General features: G+C 43.6%; 1 protein-coding gene across 50 annotated transcripts in view; it reads right to left on the reverse strand.

Annotated features, from left to right (window-relative positions):
- The window catches only part of LOC110507082 (histone-lysine N-methyltransferase MECOM), a 193,047-nt gene that overhangs the window by 16,362 nt on the left and 168,733 nt on the right, over positions 1 to 7,952 (reverse strand). The window lies entirely within an intron of this gene.

Below are 7,952 nucleotides of genomic sequence, written 5' to 3' on the forward strand. Positions count from 1 at the left end.
TGACCATAAGAGCCAAGAGTTTTCCCTATGATCCTGTAGTCAGGAAGACCTCCAGGCTTTAGTCGTGACACTACACATGCATTTCAGAATGGGGGACTACAGTACAAGACACCAGCTGGGTGTAAGATGTCCTAGTCTGAGAATGTTATTTCAGTGAGGTGAAGGGGGAATGACATGAGACATCAGATCCTGTCATTGTCATGGGGCTTTGTTCCTCTGGGCTGAGACCGAGTCAGTGGAACTCATCACCTGCACATCAAACACAGTGCACCTCCAGGCATTGTACTCCAAGGAGACCGTAAACAAACACACACAGGTACACACGTACACGTACATACACACACGTGTGCACACAGACATGCATACACATTAGATATTCATATAACTCACAATAGACAAAAACACACATATGAGCACACATACACACATAGATATGCAGACACATTCAAATATATTAAAATATCACATAACACATGACACATACACACACACACACAGAGAGGCTCACTTGCAGACACACGGCACAATGGCTCTATTTTGAGCCTGTGAAGGAAGCAGAGTTGAATGAATCCTATCCTGCAGGTCCGGTTCCCAGGGACAGGGCTCACGTCCTTCGCTGCCCACCTCCCCCCTCACCTCCCACTCCCCACTGGCCGAGTCCCCCTCACCCTGTCCCTGTCAGCTAGCTCACTGTAACCTTCCCACAGTCCCACAGTCCCTTCTCTGTCTGACTCCACCCTGCTATGTGGCAGACCACATTGTTGAAGAGAACATAGTGGCTAGACAAGAGTTCTCCAACAGGTCTCCAACAGGTTTCCAACAGGTTTCCAACAGGTCTCCAACAGGTCTCCAACAGGTTTCCAACAGGTCTCCAACAGGTCTCCAACAGGTTTCCAACAGGTCTCCAACAGGTTTCCAACAGGTCTTCAACAGGTCTCCAACAGGTTTCCAACAGGTCTCCAACAGGTCTCCAACAGGTCTCCAACAGGTTTTCAACAGGTTTCCAACAGGTGTCCAACAGGTCTCCAACAGGTCACCAACAGGTCTCCAACAGGATTCCAACAGGTCTCCAACAGGTCTCCAACAGGTTTCCAACAGGTCTCCAACAGGTCTCCAACAGCTCCCAGTAGCTCACAGCCCACAGCCCACATATGAGTAGCTTGCCAAACAATTCTGAAAGTACATGCAATTTTTCACCGAAAACTGTGATAAACAAATCTCACAAGTATCAGTCACCGTAAGCTCCCAGCTACTATCTAATCAACGCAACATTGACATTATGCCAACCCTGGTTAGCCACTATTTGCTTAAAAAGCCAAACCTAACACAATGTCTGCCAATTAATTTCCAGCAATATTGCCCCGTCTGTCTATGTAGTTTGCACGTTTGTCTATCACTCCGTGTGCATCCAGTTGATGTGATAACCATCTTGTGGGTTGACAGAAATACATTCCCTAAAACCTTCTCAATTAAATGTTAAATGCAAAGTAGGCTTACCTGGCAGAAGTGTATAATGAGTAAGTATATCATTTGTATCTATTATTTGCTATTTGCTAATTTTTCCATGAAATGAGCAACAGTAGTACAGAACCATAATTTCTCACTCGCTAGACGCACAATTAATGGCGCCAGAGGGGATGACTGCCATTTTACGGGCTCCTAACCAGCTGTGCTGTCGACGAGTAGGTAAACCACCACTTCCCTCTGTATTATTGGCCAACGTGCAATCATTGGAAAACAAACGGGATGATCTACGATTAAGACTATGCTACCAACAGGACATTAAAAACTGTAATATTTTATGTTTCACCGAGACGTGGCTGAACGACGATAGAGCTAGCTGGCTTCTCCATGCATCGGCAGGACAGGCAGGACAGAGCAGCTACGTCTGGTAAGACGAGGGGCGGGGGTGTGTATCTATTTGTCAATAACTGCTGGTGCCAATGTCTAATATTAAAGAAGACTAAAGGTATTGCTTGCCTGAGGTAGAATACCTCATGACAATCTGTAGACCACACTATCTACCAAAAGAGTTCTTATCTGTATTATTCATAGCCGTCTATTTACCTCCACAAACTGATGCTGGCAAAGAAAATGCTTATCCAGAAGTGGCGCAACTAGTGGCCGGGGACTTTAACGCCCATTTTACCTAATTTCTATCAGCATGTCACATGTGCAGCCAGAGGAGAAAAAAACACTAGACCACCTTTACCCGACACACAGAGATGCATACAAAGCTCTCCCTCGTCCTCCGTTTGGCAAATTTAACCATAATTATATCCTCCTGATTCCTGCTTACAAGCAAAAACTAAAGCAGGAAGTACCAGTGACTTGCTCAATACGGAAGTACTCAGATGATGCGGATGCTATGTTACAGGACTGTTTTTCTTGCACAGACTGGAATATGTTCCGGGATTCACCCAATGGCGTTGAGGAGTATACCACCTCAGTCACTGGCTTCATCAATAAGTGCATTGGCGATGTCGTCCCCACAGTGACCATATGCACATTTCCCAACCAGAAACCATGGACTAAAGGCAACATCCGCAACGAGTTATAGGCTAGAGCTGCCACTTTCAAGGAGAAGGACACTAATCTGGACGCTTATAAGACATTCCTCTATGCCCTCAGATGAACCATCAAACAGGCAAAGCATCAATAAAGGACTAAGACTGAATCCTACTACACCGGCTCTGATGCTTGTCGGATGTGGCAGGGCTTGAAAAATATTACGGACTACAAAGGGAAACCCATCCCCTAGCTGCCCAGTAACGCGAGCCTACCAATTAAGCGAAATGCCTTTTATGCTTGCATCAAGGCAAGCAACACTGAAGCATGCATGAACGCACCAGCTGTTCCGAATGACCATGTGATCACTCTCTCTGTAGCCGATGTCAACAATACCTTTAAACAGGTCAACATTTACAAAGCCGCGGGACAGGACGGATTACCAGGACGTGTACTTGAAGCATGCGTGGACCAACTGGAAAGTGCCTTTACTGACATTTACAACCTCTCCCTGACCGAGTCTGTAATACTTACATGCTTCAAACAGACCACCATAGTCCCTGTGCTCAAGAAAGCGAAGGTAACCTGCCTAAATGATTACAGCCCCGTAGCACTCACGTCGGTAGCCATGAAGTGCTTTGAAAGGCTGGTCATGGCTCACATCAACACCATCATGCCAGAAACCCTAGACCCACTCCAATTTACATACTGCCCCAACAGATCCACAGATGACGCAATCTCAATCGCACTCCACACTACCCTTTCCCACCTGGACAAAAGGAACACCTATGTGAGAATGCTGTTCATTGACTTCAGCTCAGCATTAAACACCATAGTGTCCACAAAGCTCATCACTAAGCTAAGAACCCTGGGACTAAACACATTCCTCTGCAACTGGATCCTGGACTTCCCGATGGACCGCCCCCAGATGGTAACGGTAGGCAACAACACATCTGGCATGCTGATCCTCATCATTGGGGCCCATCAGGGGTGCGTGCTTAGTCCCCTCCTGTACTCCCTGTTCACTCACAACTGCATGGCCAAGCATGACTCCAACACCATCATTAAGTTTGCTGACGACAAAACAGTGATAGGCCTGATCACCAACAACGATGAGACAGCCTATAGGGAGGAGGTCTGAGACCTCTCCCTCAATGTCAGCAAGACAAAGGAGCTGATCGTGGACTATAGGAAAAGGAGGGCCGAACAGGCCCCCATTAACATCGACGGGGCTGAAGTGGAGCAGGTCGAGAGTTTCAAGTTCCTTAGTGTACACATCACCAACGAACTATCATGGTCCTAACATACCAAGACAGTTGTGAAGAGGGCACGACAACATATTTTCCCCCTCAGGAGACTGAAAAGATTTGGCATGGGTCCCCAGATCCTCAAAAAGTTCTACAGCTGCACCATAGAGAACCTCCTGACCATTTGCATCACCACCTGGTATGGCAACTGCTTGGCATCCGACCATAAGCCGTAAGGCCGAGTGCATCACTGGGGCCAAGCTTCCTGACATCCAGGACCAATATACTAGGCGGTGTCAGAGGAAGGCCCAACATTTTTTCATAGACTCCAGTCACCCAAGTCATAGACTGTTCTCTCTGCTACCGCAAGTCAAGCGGTACCGGAGCGCCAAGTCTAGGACCAAAAGGCTCCTTAACAGCTTCTACCCCTAAGCCATAAGACTGCTGAACAACTGAACAAATGGCCACCCTGACTTTTTACATTGACCCTCCCCACCCCACCCTCCCACCCATTTGTTTTTACAATGCTGCTACTCGCTGTTTATTATCTAGGCATAGTCACTTTACAAATGACCTCCACTAACCTGTACCTCCGCACATTGACTCGGTACCGTTAGCCCCTGTATATAGCATTGTTATTGTTATGTAATTTTCTTGTGTTACTTTTATATATATATTTTTTTTTTCACTTTAGTTTATTTAGTAAATATTTTCTTAACTCTATTTCTTGAACTGCATTGTTTGTTAAGGGCTTGCATTGTTGGTTAAGGGCTTGCATTGTTTGTTAAGGGCTTGCATTGTTGGTTAAGGGCTTGCATTGTTGGTTAAGGGCTTGTAAGTGCAGCAGGTAGCCTAGTGGAGTGGTTAGAGCGTTGGACTAGTAACCGAAAGGTTGCAAGATCGAATTCCCGACCTGACAAGATAAAAATCTGCCGTTCTGCCCCTGAACAAGGCAGTTAAAGCCACCGTTCCTAGGCTGTCATTGAAAATAAGAATGAGTTGGTAACTGATTTGCCTAGTTAAATAAAGGTAATATAAAAAAAGTATGTGTTTCACCTTTTGAATTCGGTGTATGTGTCAAATAACATTTGATTAAAGGGGAATTATACAAAAAAAATGTACATTTTTAAAAGTTTTCTTCCAGACCAAAAAAAGGTATTCTGAGTAGCTTGTGACATGGCTCTCATGCTAGAAAAGGTTGGAGACCCCTGGGCTAGATGATAGCGAGATAAAAAGAAACAGTCATATAGAGATCATATCTATACATACAGTAGCTTCTAGATAATAGTCATTCTGTTTCATATTCTCTATTGGAATTCTAACTCTATTGGAATTCTGGATGACAATTTGGATATCAAAACGTACTCTTAAATAATATGTATGATATTGAATAATATTGCAATCTATAACTATATTGATTCAAATATTACTCATCATACAGTATGTAGTCTAAAGGTGATTGTTTTTCATATGGTGGTATGGAAATGAAATTAATTGGGAATCTTGGGTAAGACAATGACGTGCATACCTTGCTGTTATAATTAATGTTCTTCGAATCCAGGGCAAAGATCTCAAAATGAATGATTAAGTCTTTGAAGTAGTCAACGTCGTAATTGATCAAGAGATGTTGAGTCTAGGCGTAAATATTTGATGCGCCTGGGGCTCGTTGGCTAACGTGGGTGTTGTTATCCGTTTCCTCTCTGTTGTAGAACGAGTAGAAACAGTGGCTGTAAATCACACACTCCTGACATTTACAGACTTACAACAGACACACATGACACACAGGGTGTGAGGGACCTGATCCACTCCACACGTGTGTTTTGTCAGCTCACCATAAACTGTAACTAAATATTATAAACACATTCCTGTGAAGAGCAGCTTTGAGTAAGACAGCCCCAGTGTCTGAATGAATGATTATGGCCAGAGTGGTCTACAGAAAGCCACCAGCATAGGCTTTCCACCTTGGTACACACACACACACACACACACACACACACACACACACACACACACACACATGCATGCATGCACACACACCCACATAGGCATGGACACAAGCAGGCATGTACGTGGACACACACACGCACACAGACAAACACATGGACACACACATCACATGGACACACAAACATGGACACACAAACACACGCGTATACAATACAGTACGCTGACCGACATGTTGCTCACACAGGCAAACGAACACGGAGGACGGACACACACATGGTCTCTAACACATCTGTCAGGGCAGAGGGTGTTCTGTCTTTTTTCACAGTCTTTAGCTGTTTTTAAACCTGCATATTTTCAACTGATTACTGCAAATGGACTCCCATTTGGAACACAGTGGAGGTGACATGTGGTTGCTATTTGTGTGGAATGGTGCGTTTGGAGGGGGAGGCAAGGGAGGGGGGAGATGGGGGTCCGCAGGCGGACACAGCCCTTCTGCCCTGTGTGTGGGGTCACCGTGCGGGGTCACAGAGCTGGGGTCAAAGGGTGAAGGTCATTGTGCTTTGGTGTGTGAGGTGAAAGATTGAGAAATCATTATTAGGGCCAGGAAATTGTCCTGACTACTTCAGCTAACAAGGAAAAACTCTGAAAATAGGTTTTCTCTGAAAAGCAAAACTGGGGTCTGGTCAATATGTGTTGTGGTTGTGGTTGTGATGTTAGACCACAGGGGTTGGCATTTACAGGGAGTGTGAGAGAGAGTGGGGTCAAAGATAGGAGCTCTGGGGTCAACAGGGGGGAGGTCACGGCTGGTTGAACAGGTCAATGTGTGGGACAACAGTAGGGTTAAAACGTGAGGTCATAGTGTGAGGTCATTGCTAGGGGTCACTGGGTCAGCATGGTGTGTGGTTGCTGAGATGGGGGAATGGGGCACGTACTGCTTTTGTTCAACTATTAACAGAAATAGCACTCGCCTGTGACTACAATTCCTGTGGAATGAAAAATGTTATGCTCTCCTTTTGCAATCTTGTAGATTATAGATAGAGTTTGTACATATTACCACAATCAACATGACACTTTCAAAATGAAGTCAGTACCATTCAAAATATCATACATGAAATGTATAGAATTAATCCTACTATCACAACATATTATATTCAATGATATTCAAAATTGATAAATAATACCAAATAATATTAATTCATATTAAAGTGTTACTGATTGGAGTTTTTTTATGACTTAAAGGACTGATATTTAAAGGGGCATTTGACCCTAAAACCACTTGTTCATATTTTTCTCATCAGTGTACCGTTAATATGGTTTTAAAATATTATATTGCAATTATATTGCACTTATACAGTACCAGTCAAAAGTTTAGACACATCTACTCATTCAAGGATTTTTCTTTATTTTTACTATTTTCTATATTGTAGAATAATAGAGAAGACATCAATACTATGAAATCACACACATGGGATCATGAAGGAACCAAAAAAGGGTTAAACAAATCTAAATATATTATATATTTGAGATTCTTCGAAGTAGCCACCCTTTGCCTTGATGACAGCTTTACACACTCTTGCCATTCTCTCAACCAGCTACATGAGGTAGTCACCTGGAATGCATTTCAAGGTGTGCCTTGTTAAAAGTTAATTTGTGGAATTTATTTCCTTCTAAATGCGTTATCAGTTGTGTTGTGACATGGTAGGGGTGATATACAGAAGATAACCCTATTTGATAAAATATCAAGTCTATATTATGGCAAGAACAGCTCAAATAAGCAAAGAGAAACGACAGTCCATCATTACTTTTAAACATGAAGGTCAGTCAAAACGGAAAGTTTCAAGAACTTTGAAAGTTTATTCAAGTGTAGTCGCACAAACCATCAAGCGCTATGATGAAACTGGCTCTCAAAAGGACCGCCACAGGAAAAGAAGACCCAGAGTTACCTCTGCTGCAGAGGATACGTTCATTAGAGTTAAAAATAAATGCTTCACAGAGTTCAAGTAACAGAACATATCATCATCAACTGTTCAGAGAAGACTGCGTGAATCAGGCTTTCATGGTCGAATTGCTGCAAAGAAACCACTACTAAAGGACACCAATAATAAGAAGAGACATGTTTGGGCCAAGAAACACCAGCAATGGACATTAGACCAGTGAAGATCTGTCCTTGGTCTGATGAATCCAAATTTGAGATTTTTGGTTCTAACCGCCGTGTCTTTGTGAGACACAGACTAGGTGAACGGATGATCT

The sequence above is a fragment of the Oncorhynchus mykiss genome, chromosome 27 (assembly GCF_057628025.1).
Source record: "Oncorhynchus mykiss isolate SJ-2025 chromosome 27, ASM5762802v1, whole genome shotgun sequence".
Taxonomy (NCBI): domain Eukaryota; kingdom Metazoa; phylum Chordata; class Actinopteri; order Salmoniformes; family Salmonidae; genus Oncorhynchus; species Oncorhynchus mykiss.